This window comes from Sarcophilus harrisii, chromosome 3 (assembly GCF_902635505.1).
Source record: "Sarcophilus harrisii chromosome 3, mSarHar1.11, whole genome shotgun sequence".
NCBI lineage: Eukaryota > Metazoa > Chordata > Mammalia > Dasyuromorphia > Dasyuridae > Sarcophilus > Sarcophilus harrisii.
The window spans coordinates 161,107,965-161,121,262 of record NC_045428.1 but is presented as its reverse complement, the minus strand read 5'-3'; the positions used below and the strand labels follow the sequence as shown (position 1 = coordinate 161,121,262).

The window sequence follows — 13,298 nt, the reverse complement described above, 5'->3', positions numbered from 1 at the left end:
TGTAAACTCTGCCTACTGACTTCCCTGGCTTCCTTTAAAGTCAAAGTAAAATCTCACCTCTTATAGAAAGTCTTTCCCAATTTTTCTGAATTCTAATGCTTTTCTTCTATTAATTATTTCTTACTTATCCTATGTACAGCTAGTTTGTAGATATTTGCTTACATGTTGTCTCTTCCATTAGCTTTTGAGCTCCTTGAGGTCAGAGACTTTCTCCTTTTAAATACCTAATATTTAGCAAAAAATCCAGCATTTTTGGTGCCTGATAAATGTTTATTGATTGATAAATTTTGACAGGAGTTAACTTAATATATTGAGCATTGTTCCATCTCTTATATTTTATTAAGTCATTCCATAAGCATTATTAAGCATCATATAAGTCTTTAGTGTACCTCTGTCACTATCTTTCCAATAAGGTTTTCTGGAATCCTGTCCTATTGTAAACAAACTACCTTTCATATTAGACATGCACTTTCCACACAGTCCTCCCTGTCTCCAATTAATTTGTATGTACTTTGTTGAATTACAACTATGTTCATGGCACTTTATCACTGTATACAATGTATATCATTGATATACAAAGACAAATGCTGTCTGGTTGAAAAGCGGAGTGAAGAGCTCCTCTTAAAACCTACAATTAAGGAAAGCTCTTAGATCAAGGAGAAAATATTGTGAGTAGCCAGAAAGAAAGCATCTAGATATCATGAAACTACAACCAAGATATTACAAAATTTAGTGGCTTCTATATTAAAGGATCAGAGGGCTAACAATGTGATATTCCAGAAACCAAAAGAGCTAGGATTACAGCTAAAAATCACCTGCCCAGCAAAAATGGGTATAATTCTTCAAAAAAATGGATATTTAATGAAATAGAGAAATTTCAAGCATTCCTGATGAAAAAGACTAGAACTGACTAGAAAAATTGACTTTCAAATACAAGACTCAAGAGAAACATAAAAAAGATAAACAAGAAAGAGAAATTATAAAAAATTCAATTATGTTAAACTGTTTCTATTCCTACATGGTAAGATGATACTTAGAACTCCTAAGAACTCCTTTCTTTTTTTGACTACTATAGCTATGATGAAACTAACAACACAATGAACAAAAGCTGTCCCAGACTACTTCAGGAAGAATTACCAGGAATTGGTAACACAGTAGCCGCTGTCTATGAAAAAAATGGTAGGTTTTCTATCCTATTGACTTTTCAGGAACTATTCCTATTTGTCTATATACATAGACAAAGGGCATGGGGGTGAGTGGGATAATATTGTTAAAATAAAATTAAGGTATGAAAGAGGAATTCCCTGAGAGAAGAGAAGAAAGAGATAGCATGGCGTAAGTTGTCTCACACATAGATCCATGAAAGATCTTTTACAATGGAGAGGAAGATGGGGAAGGGGTGATAGAGAAACAGTTGAATCTTACACTCACCAAAATTGATTTAAAAAAAAAAAATATACACACTCAGTTGAGTATAGAAATCTGTCTTACCATACAGGAAAGTAGAAGAAGAGGATAAGTGAAAGGGAAGAAAGACTTATGGAGGGAGGACATATTGGGAAAGATAGTAATCAGAAGTAAATGCTTCTCTATTTGCCAGGAAGATTGTTTACTGGCTAAAGTAACAGCTAGCCTTTTTTTTTTTGGGGGGGGGGTTCCTTCTTATGGTGAATGATTAGTATTAAATTAAATTTTTCTTAGCCTAACAGTTTGGTATCAGATGTACTTAGGTTATCAGAACTCCATCTAGGATGGTCCACACTTTTATGGAAGTAGACATCAGGAACATTACTTCTTTTTAGTCAAAGCCTCTATTCAGCCCTTCACTCAGGAGTAGGACTATTCAGAAGAAAAACAAAAGGGGGGAAATTTTCCTGAAACATTCTTCTACTTATCTAGTCTATTTTCTCTAACACTAACTCTGCCCAGGAATGAATTATGAAGTCTCCATTTATTTGTTGATAAATATTAAGATTCTACTTTGCATAAGTTCCGAATCCCCATTTGAACTTCAAATCATTAAGACAAAGTAGCCAGACTTCTATCCCTTTTACTTCCATCTAAAAATGGACTTTTTCTCCTTTCTCTGTCTTCTACTTCAAAACAATGAAGAACCCAGATTAAGGAGTTATCATATTATATTTAGGTGACATACAAACTGACAAAAAATTATACAGGTCTCATACAGGAAAACTTTGCATTTAACACCTGCCCTCTGTATCAGAAAAAGAGATCAGAAAGGGTGCAGGAACCTCACTATCTGTATGAATTCTCTGTCAGGGAAGTTCAGAACTTCACTCTCACATTGTCATATTCGACTGCAATGGGCAAAGTCCTTGGCATTGATGGTGGAGCCTTGTCACCTTGAAACAACAGCTACATTGGCTCCTTTCACCTACCTTATCCATATTTACTATTTCTGTCCTTCCTCCATGTCTTCTCTCCATTGTAAAAAATCTTTCATGCCTCTTTTATGTGATATAATTTACCCCATTCTATCTCTCTTTCTCCCTTTCTCCCAATGAATTATTTTTCTCAACTCTTAATTTTATTTTTGGATATTATCCTGCCATATTCAAGTCACTCCCATGCCCTTTGTCTCTGTATCCTTTTTTCTAACTGGCCAGTCTCCATTCTGCCTTAATCATCTTCACATCTCCATATCCATACCTTCTTCCTTTTGAGATTTCTGTTCTCCTCCTCCTCTTCTTTCTGCAGAAGGCAAGAAAAACTGCCTTTTGTAATAATAGCCTCATGGTTTGTACTAGTTTTTGCAGACAAGCACTGAAAATATTATGTCTACTGAATAACGAACTTCAATACCAAATACATTAGGAAATAATGATCTTCTATTTTTATGTCTGCTTTTGTCTATTTTCAATTTTCAGCAGCAACATCTTGATTATACAAGTGATGGTAAAGATACCTTGATTGGACATTATGTCTTAATCTTTTTATTCTTTCATCTGATTTGATATTGATTTTGATCTTTGCTATAACAAGTTAGTACAGATATATGGTTTGGAAATCACTCTCCTATAAATAAATCAACTTTTACTAAGTAAAATTATATATATATATATAAAGATATATATATGAATACACATATATTCATACACAAATAAATGTGCATATGTATTTTTATAAATGCATATATAATATGTGTATATATGCACATATAATGTGTGTGTGTGTATATATATATATAAAGAGAGAGAGAAAGAGAGAGAAAGAGAAAAAGAGAGAGAAAGAGAGAGAAAGAGAAAAAAAGAGAGAGAGAGAGAGAGAGAGAGAGAGAGAGAGAAATAGTTTCTTGAGTGCTTGTTACCCTTGGAGGCAAATCCAACACCTAGTGACTCTCTCTTTTTGACTCCAATAATCAAGATTCTTTGGATCAAGTATTCAAGACAACCACCTAGATTAGCAAGTAAAATATTATTACCATACTCTGCCTCTTGATTATGCAAGTTTTAATCTGTTGATTGGTCTGCTGATGCTAATAACTAATGTTATTTATCATTTAAAACATACTCTGATTTTGCACCAAATTTGTGACATCAAAACATTTCTGGAAACTTTTTTTGAAAAAAGGGAGGCCATGAAGTATGTATTGATGAATTTTACAATGTACACTTTTATGAGTAGTCTTGATTTGTATTTTCAAGGAGAAAAAAATTTTTTTTGTTAATATTTTCAATATCCTTTGTTCCTTCCTAGTCCCCAACACTTCCTTAAGATTTTTCAAAGGCTGGTACTATCCAATTTCACTAGTGAAGATACCATCTAAAGTGGATTTGATACTGTCTCTCAAATAAATTGGAAAGACTAATATAGTACTACTTTCTCAGATATGGAAGTCTAGAATAACACAAAGCATATTGATGTGCTGGACAGGCAGGCAGGTTCTGCCAGTTACTGACTTAACTTGGGGTTTTGGAACAATCACTTCTACTTCCCTAAGGCTTGATTTCCCACTTTAGAAAACAAAAGTAGGTAATAAATCATGCTTGACCCCTCACAGTGATATAATGAGAAAACATAAGGTGGAATTAGCTTAATTTTTCTTTTTTTTTTCACATACATCCATTAATGTTAAGAAAATTGAGCTGTCACAAGTGGTGAGATGTGGGACACGTATGAGACACTGGCAGATGGTCAATAAACAAATATTTATTAAGAGCCTACTATGTTCAAGTCACTATGCTAAGCTCTGAAAACACAAAGAAAGACAATAAAGTAAAAACACCCAAGTTTTTGCCTTCAAGGAGCTCACAATTTAATAGGTGAGACAATGTACCATGTAGGTATTTATATTCAAGTTATAATAATGACATATACAGGATAAACCAGAGATAATGGACAGAGGGGAGGCATTAACATAACGTGGTGTGAGGAAAAATGTTTCTTGTTGAAGATGAGATTTTAGCTGGGATTTCAAGGAAGTCTGTTGAACTGAAGAAGGAGAGAATTCTAGGGATAGGGGTCAGTTAATTAAAGGCCTGAATTTGGGAGATGGAATATTTTGTGTACTGAATAGCAAATTGGACAGTGTCAGTCAATTGAGGATTATATGAGAATGAATAAGATTTAAGAAAAGTGGAAAGCAGCAGCAACTCAAGGGGAAGAAAAATCAGGGAGGAATGGAAACATAAAAATGGTCACAGAGGCAATTCTTCTTTTATATTTTCTCGCATTAAGGGATTAAAGCAGTATAATCACCAGTTTTTTTTAATCACATAGCTGACTGGTTTTAAAAAAAAGAACACATTTCTATTATATATATAGTCACTTAGCTATAAATTATACTGACATATTAATATGCTAATAATTACATAAATATAAAATCTATACAAAATATAAATTTAAAAAGAAAAAGATAAGATGAAATAATACTTTATTTTAGAGTAAGGAGTTCTCCATATTTTAGATGTAGGAGCTTCTACAGTTTATTGACTAAGGGGTCTATAAGATCAGACCAAGACTGAGTTTGAGGAAAATCACTTCGGTAATTGTGAGGAAGATAGATTGTAGAGGGGAGAGATATGAGGGAAAGAGAACAAGTAGGTGACTTCTAATAGATGAGAAGTAATGAGAGTCTGAAATAAGGCAGTCACTTAATAATTGGAGAGAAAGAGATGAATATAAGAGATGTAAAATAAGAATAGATAAAACTTGGCAACAGATAGGATATAAATTGAGAATTGGAGAAGCTAAGGATTGCTGTATGATTGCAAAATTAGTTGACTGGAAGGATGATGGTATCTTTCCAAAAATTGGAAAGTTTGGACAGAAGCTTGTGTTAACTCCTACTCTGAGTATATACAAGTGAGGAAATTTTTCTTGATTCCTATTTTAAAGAAGGATATATAAGCCTATGTATTGTTTGGTAGACTGGTATTGCCTTAAAATTTAACGTGGCTGTTGGTAAACTTGTGAATTAAGGAAATTGATATGAAAAACAATTTGGAGTTATGTAAGGTACTTGTCTAAATTGTTCATACTGTTTGAGCTGGTGAGCCCTCCACCAAGCATAGGACTTCAAAAAGGTCAAAGATAGATAAGATACATAAAGACTCACATATGGCAAAATCTTTATAGCAAACCTTTTTTTTTTTTGACAGTAGCAAATATCTCCAAAGAGAGTGGGTGTCTATTGATTAAGGAATTATTGCATAAATTATGGGATATGAATGTAACAGAATACTATTTTTGCTCTATGAGAGCAATATGAGAAATTATTGGAAACATGGTAAGAGTTATAGGACTTAATGTATATCAGCTAAGTAGATCAAAGAAAAAATATATAACCAAGGATTATAACAATAGAAATAAAAAAAGTGAAAAAAGTGAATTTGATTAATTGTAGTAATCAAGCCTGGTTTCAGAAAACAGATAATGAAATATATTTCCTTCTTCTTGGTAGTTATAAAGGCATCATTGGTGCGAAATGTTGAATAAGCTGCAGGGATAATTATTTTGTTTATTGCTTTTGATTAACTAGTTTTCTTTATATATAAAGATTATTGGGGTATGAATGGGAAATATTGTCTTGAGCTATGACTGCTGTAAAAACAAAAGCCATCAGTAAAACCCCAAAATAAAATTTTAAACCTTATGTGATGCTAATATATGAAGAAACAGAATCTGTGGTTTTCACATTGCTGTGACCTTTGAGAGAGCAGCTGAACTAATATGAAATACAAAAGAGACTCATCAGAACTAAGATTTTTGGTGATTTTTTTTTACTACAAAACACTGAATTATATGTTGTCTACTCTCTTGGAAAATACCCTATAAGCAAGACATATCTATGACAAATTCAAAGATGAACATTGTGACCATGATTTGATAATGCTATTTCATTAAAGAGATACTTAAACACAAACTATTGTAATCAAATGAACAGCTTTATTAGACTTTTAATGCACAAATTATAGTGAGGTGTGCCAAGAAATGGGGTAGGAGTATAAAGAGTGAGGGAAGAGGCTTGCCAAAGATAAAATTAAGTCACTTTAGAATTGTATCTAGGGTTGGTATTCATCTCCCTTCCTCCCAAAGTAGAAAACAGTAATAGTAATTGATTTTTCCATCTTGCAAATGGTAGTTTGCAAAAATAGTCACTTGCTACCTAATCTAGAAAGCCTTTTATTGACAAGGTATATCAAGAGGAGTAGATCTACATTTATACATACTTTCATAGAATTTTAGAGTTGACAAAAATATCAAAGGTCACCTAGATCAGTGCTTTGCAATATTTTTTGTTCCATGATCCCTTTTCAGTAGCAACAAAAAAGTAATTTTTACCCCCAGGATGATTCTATATACTACTCATAATATTCTTTTTTTTTCCCTGAGGCAATTGGGATTAAGTGACTTGCCCAAGGTCACACAGCTAGGAAGTGTTAAATGTCTGAGACCAGATTTGAACTCGGGTCCTTCTGACTTCAGGGCTGGTGCTGTATCTACTGCATCACCTAGCTGCCCCTATGCTATAAATAACATTCTTAATGATTATTTATTGCTTAAGGCACCATAAAAGAATTTTTAGCACAAACTCTTTGGATACATGAATCTTAGATGTTTGTAATACGCTGAAAGAGAATCTGTTGATTAAGACTAGCCTCTTTCCTTCAACAACTCTAAGAAATTTTCATCACTCTTCAGTTGAGCAACTTCAGTTATAAGAACTACCTCGTAAGATAGTTTATTCCTTTCCTTGTATTTTGATAAATTTCTTCTATTCTTTCTTATTATTACCAGTTCTATCCTCTGGAATAACAAAGCACCAAAGAATAAATCTAGTCCCTTTCCTATGTGACAACTTGTCTAATAAATCAAGACATCTATCACATTCTTTATCTCTCCTCCAAGTCCAACAAGCCAAATTGATAAAGATAGATAAAAATAAAGAAGATAAAAGAAGTAATTTTGAAATGTGGATCAATGTGGAGAGGAAAAACCTAGTTAGCTACCAAAGTTTTTGCTTTGGTAGACAAGAGGATGGGGCAGTTAGGTGGTACAGTGGATAGAGCACTGGGTTTGGAATCAGGAAGAGTCACCTTTGTGAGTTCAAATCCAGTCTTACTAGCTGTGTGACCCAGGGCAAGTCACTTAACCCTGTTTACTTTAGTTCCTCATCTGGAAAATGTAATGGCAAAACACTCATATCTTTGCCAAGAAAACCCCCAATGAGCTCACAAAGAGTCAGACACAACTGAAATGATTAAGTAGCAGTCACAGTGTAGTACAAAAACCTTGGGCCTAGAGGAAGCATAGGAGAGCAGTGACTTGTAGGTCATCCTAGAACTGCTGTTTTTCTGTAGTCTTTTGAACTTTGCATCTTTTGACACTATTAATCATTTAAACATTCTTTTCCCTCTCCATTTCAGAGACTTCATAGGTTCTCTCTCTGCTTTCTAACTGTTGATTTGATCTCTTTCTACATTTACGAATTCCTAAATGTTCCTCATGAGTTTCTCCTCTCATTCCCTCCTCTTCCCTCTAGTACCCTTCCTCTCCCTTTCTTTCTCCCCCTCCCTCTCTCTCTGTCTCTGTCTCTTTCTGCTAGACAATTAAGGTTAAACGACTTTCTCAGGATTACACACCTAGTTCTCTCCACTTCTCACCTCCTCTCCTCCCCTCTGCCCTCCTCTCCTGTACCCTTCCTTCCTTTCTCCACTCTTTCCCTCCTCTCTCCTCTTCTTTCCTTCTCTGCTCTCTCCTCTCCTCCTCTTTTCTGCTTTCCTCTCTTTTACTCTTTTCTTCTTTATGACCTTATGGGCCATAGCATGACAGGTTTTTTTTTTTTTTTATCCTCCACTATTTTCCAAACTCTGTCCAAACTCATATCTGTTGCTTCCTATCTATCCATTTCATTCTCTGCCATCCCCTTTTCCTTTTACCTTCAATCTTTCCAAACATCAGCACCTTTTCCAATGAGTTCTGTCTTCTCTTTATATGGCCAACGTATTTAGACTTTACCATTAGTATTTGGCCATCTGGTGAATAGCTTGAATTAATAATTTCTTTAAGTATTGATTGTCCAAGGGACTCTCAAAAGTATTCTACAATGCTACAGTTTGAAGACACTGATTCTGTAATATGGCACTCAGTTTTCCTAATAGTCCAGCTTTTACAGTTATACATTGTCACCGGACAAACCATATCTTTGATTATATTGGCTTTGACAGAAAATAATCCTACTTCACATTAGTTCTGTGCTAATAGGCAGGGCATTTCCAGTCTCACTTTTTTTTCTGTAAAATGGAGATAATAATATCTCAAATTTATATTACCTTTAAGGTTTGCAAAGTATTTTATATATGTTGATTCACTTGATTTTCTTAGCAACCCTGGGATAAGTACTATTATTAAATGTACCCAGTGTGTGTTAGAGATGGCTGAGCTCTATAGCCACATCTTCAAATGTTTTTCTATTGATTGTAGGATGTTGATGTCATCTATAAATGGAACTGTCTAGAACAATAGTCGAATAGAAATGGGGTCACGTAAGTGGCATGTTGATTTAGTTTTGAAATGTAATGTTACCTATGTTTTATTGAATTTGTATTTATTTTGTTAAAGATTTTCTAATTACATTTCAAGCTGGTTTAGGCTGTAATTCAGAGTGTTGGAGGCCACAGGGTTCTGGTCATGTGTTTGATTCTTCTGATCTACTCTAACTTCTGAAAATGAGCCCAAAGTTAATTTGTGAAAGAGGTGAGTTTAATTTTAGTTTTAATCTTGACCTTTTAGCATCACCACGACTTTTGTTTGGTCATTGTCTTTATCACACCTTAAATATATAATAATACTAGTAATTAACATTTCTATAGTGCTTACTATATACTAGGCATTGTGCTAAGTGCATTACAATTATTATCTCATTTGGTCTTCAGAACAACTATGGCAGGCAAATGCTATTATTATCCCCATAATACAGATGAGGAAAAATGAGGCAAAGAGAAATTGAGAGGCTTGTCCTGAACCATATAATAAGCCTCTAAAGCTAAATTTGAAATCAAGTATTCATGTCTCTAGGCCAGCATGCTATCCACTGCATCACCTGGCTGCCCTGTGCTAAATTACTTTCTAATCACTAAGATTTGTTTTTTTTTTAATCCAGAATCTATTTTCTATTCAGATCAATGCATTTATCTATATACTACTAGCTAAGGAAACAGTTGTAGTACAGCCATCAAAAGTTTTGGGCTTGAGTTCCATTTTAATAATATACTTTTGCAAAACTATGCCTATTAAGCATCAGTTTCCTCAATTATAAAATTCCTCAAAAATTTATAAAAGATGAAAATAAGCTAGATCACCTACTATACAGCAGTGTTGGAAGTATCAAATGAAATAATGTAGGTAAAAATGCTTTATGAGGCATATAAGTGATAACCAAATATAATTTGTTCTATAATTACTTACCCTGTGTAATTTTCTTTTTTACCAGCATTTTTTTCTTATTGTCTATCATATGCTATATTTTATCCTTTAGCTATTGTAATAGACTAAATACCTGAAAAATACATATTTCTTTTCATTTTCATCAACAAAAAGTATCTTTATTTTCAAATGTGAAAATAAAAATAAACACAAGGGCATAAGACCACCTATAGCATTATTTTCTATCAGATCTATAGAAATTGAGAGTTTCCCAATGTGTTTTTGTAGTCATTTAATTTGAAGTTTGCATCCAGATGTTTTGAATTCATATAGACACAGTATATGTGATATGTAATGATGCCAGAAGTGAGGGAGAATCATGGTCTCAATTCCACAATTATAGCACCCCATCCTTACAAAGTAATAATGAAAACAATCAGCAGTTACCATTCTAAATATGTCATACGAAGTGCATAAGAGAAACAGAGCCTATTTTGATGCAAGCTTTGAACTCTGGGTTTGAGATAACATATGTTTGTCAATGTTACACTCATGGTTATCTCTATTTAGCATTGACATCAAAATGCTACAGACACACATTTAAAAAGAAACCTCTGTTATTCTGCATGAGCAAATCCGAATCATGGCAATTAAATTTATTTTAAATTTCACTTAGCTTTCAAAATGAAGGAAAAGAAAACATTGTGAAACACCTTCAGCTAGTTATTTGGCTAAATCTAATGCCCCTTGTTATTATATCATATTAAGAACAACATTTGTAGATGCCTTAGGATATTGCCTTATTTGCAAGCATACTCATAAATAACCAGGGAGTACTATGGTGCAATGCTAGTGTTTTTATTATTTATATGTTCTTGAGATGAAAGCCAAGAGCAACACCAATTTTGAATGTAAAATTATTTGTAAAATCTTGTGGAGAAGGGTGATAGAAGATCATGAACAATACCATCTTATAGAAGAAAGATGTAAACAATATGCAAAAAGTCAGTTTGAAGAAAGATTGGTGAGACCTTACTAAAAATAATCATCTGTAGCCATTTAAAGATGAAAATGAAAAGGTAACAACAAAAGTGAAAAGTGAAAATGATTTGCAAATGTTTTATAACAAACTTTATTCATTATCCATGATAAGAAAACATTTGAGCTTGAACATCAGAAACCTGGATGTATTTTTAGAGTATGAAGAGATGATAGGTAAGAAGAGATATAAAGAAAACAGCAATATTCAAAAAGTGTACATAGAGAAAATTAGTACTGGAAATGATAGAGTTATAAGGACATTGAGAGATCAATTTACAAACAAGTGAAGAAGTGCAAAATTCTGAAGAGATGAATTACTGAGACTCTTCAAAGAATACAAGAATCAAAGATACATAATTAAAAATTCATCTCAGTAACAACTGTGATCAGTGGATACTCTCTTCTTTCCTCTTTCCCAGAGACAGTTGCCTTGGGTCCCAACAAGAGCACCTCACCACAGGTGAGGATCTCACAAAAATAGGACTAGTAAGTAATAGCTCCATTTCTTAAGATTTCTTTTATCCCTCAAATCTGAATTCTGTATAATACTAATGTCTCTCGGGAAATCCTAAAATCATTTAAATGGTTAGGGGCTTCATAGTTATAGACTTATTCTCCTTTCTCTATTTAATACACTTTCTTGTACCTACTTAGTGACATTCAAATTATGCTCACAGAATTTGAGGAATGATTAGGTCTTAATATGTGTGACATTATAGCTTTGCTAAAGTCCATCATTGCTTCTCATCTATATGCCAATTTTTAAATTTTTTATATTTTTTGTGAAAATAATTTGATCATTAATATCATGAAAGACAAAACAGATATATTTGCCATGGTGATAACCAAGATCATAGAAGAAAATCCAGAACAGACTCTAAGTTAAAGAGGAATTCCCCTCTAATGGGGAGGTTGTCTAGATAAGAGGCATCAAATGTACTGCCCACAACACTTCTGAGTGATTCTAGAATGAGAATAACATATTATTGGAAAATAGTTAGTAATATAAATATAAATATAATAGAACAATGTTAATATGTGTTTTTCTGAGACAACATGCATCCAGGGATCTTTATGTAGTATGATTTAGTGTCCCCTTTTTATATGAATTTGATTGCATTGGTGTAGACATTCCTGTTTGTGAATCATCAAACCTCAGAACACTTTAAGCTATCTAAAAGATATTCATGATGAAGAATTATGAAAGACACAGCTATTCTCAGAATACAATGATCCTAGACAATCCTAAAGGACTAAGGATGAAACATACTATCCACCTTCAGAGAAAGAATTGATATATTTTTTACTGAATCATGCTATTTTTTACTTTCTTCTTAATTCTCATTTTGAGTCATACAAAATGACCAATATGAAAATATTTTACATGATTGTATATGTATAACCTACCACATGAGGGTCGAGGAGAGGGGGAAGAGAGGAGTGGAAGAGATAGTATTTAAAACTAAAAAGGTTAAAAAATATTAAAAATATTTTAACATGTAATTGAGGGGGAAATATTTTTAAAAGAAAAAAAGAATAAAAGCAGGAACTATACTCATAAATATTCAGAAGAGTTTAATTTAACCATTAATATAGGAAAAAGCAAATGGTTGAAACATGTCTATTGTCCAGGTTAAGATACACGCTTGGATTATCTGTGTGTATAGGCAAATAGATACAACTTTGCAAATTGTGAGCTCTGTGAGTCAAGAAGAAAGCAGTCTCTGGCCATTTGATGGTGATGTACAAAGAGAAACAGGCTCAGGAAGTCAAGTAACTGCTCCAGAAGAGACTTGTGAAGTGAAGGATCAGCATGTGGGACCCAAGAAGAGGAAAAACAATGGCATTTTTCAGCATCATAGGTATGAGTTGCATAGGCCACATGGATTTTCTCAATGTGTGCCCTTCTGTTAGTGCATTCTATGTGTGTGCTTATTCTCACTAATGTTGTGTATATTTGTGGGAGGTTTTGTGTCACAGGTTTATAGTAAAAATATTTTATAGCTACCATTCTTGCAATGATAATTTCACAAAAGCTTTTGTTTTATATTAATTGTGTCTACTCGAAGATAAATGCTTAAAGGTACTACTTAAAGATAAATGCACTGGTAAAGGTCATGAGATATATTTTTAGCAGTATAGAGTCACAGGGTACACTGGATGTGAAGTTCTCATCCCGACTGTGGCTTAACCTATGAATCCTGGCTGAGGATTACCAGGGAAGTGGACTAGGTTTATGAACATAAGGGATAATGAAGTGGATGAACAATGCCTATTCTCTAAATTATAATGTCTAATTTGATGGACAATTTTTATAGATCTTCCATCAGTATTTCTATCTTGTACAGATATTGAAAATGACCATCATT

At 33.3% G+C, this 13,298-nt stretch overlaps 1 long non-coding RNA gene across 1 annotated transcript; it reads left to right on the top strand.

Annotated features, from left to right (window-relative positions):
- Positions 1–1,010: 1,010 nt before the first annotated feature.
- LOC116423020 lies at positions 1,011–11,581 on the top strand. Its single transcript, XR_004233511.1, has 4 exons — positions 1,011–1,179; positions 8,947–9,008; positions 9,106–9,219; positions 11,349–11,581. It is a non-coding gene; the product is annotated as an uncharacterized LOC116423020 (long non-coding RNA).
- The last annotated feature ends 1,717 nt before the right edge of the window (positions 11,582–13,298 follow it).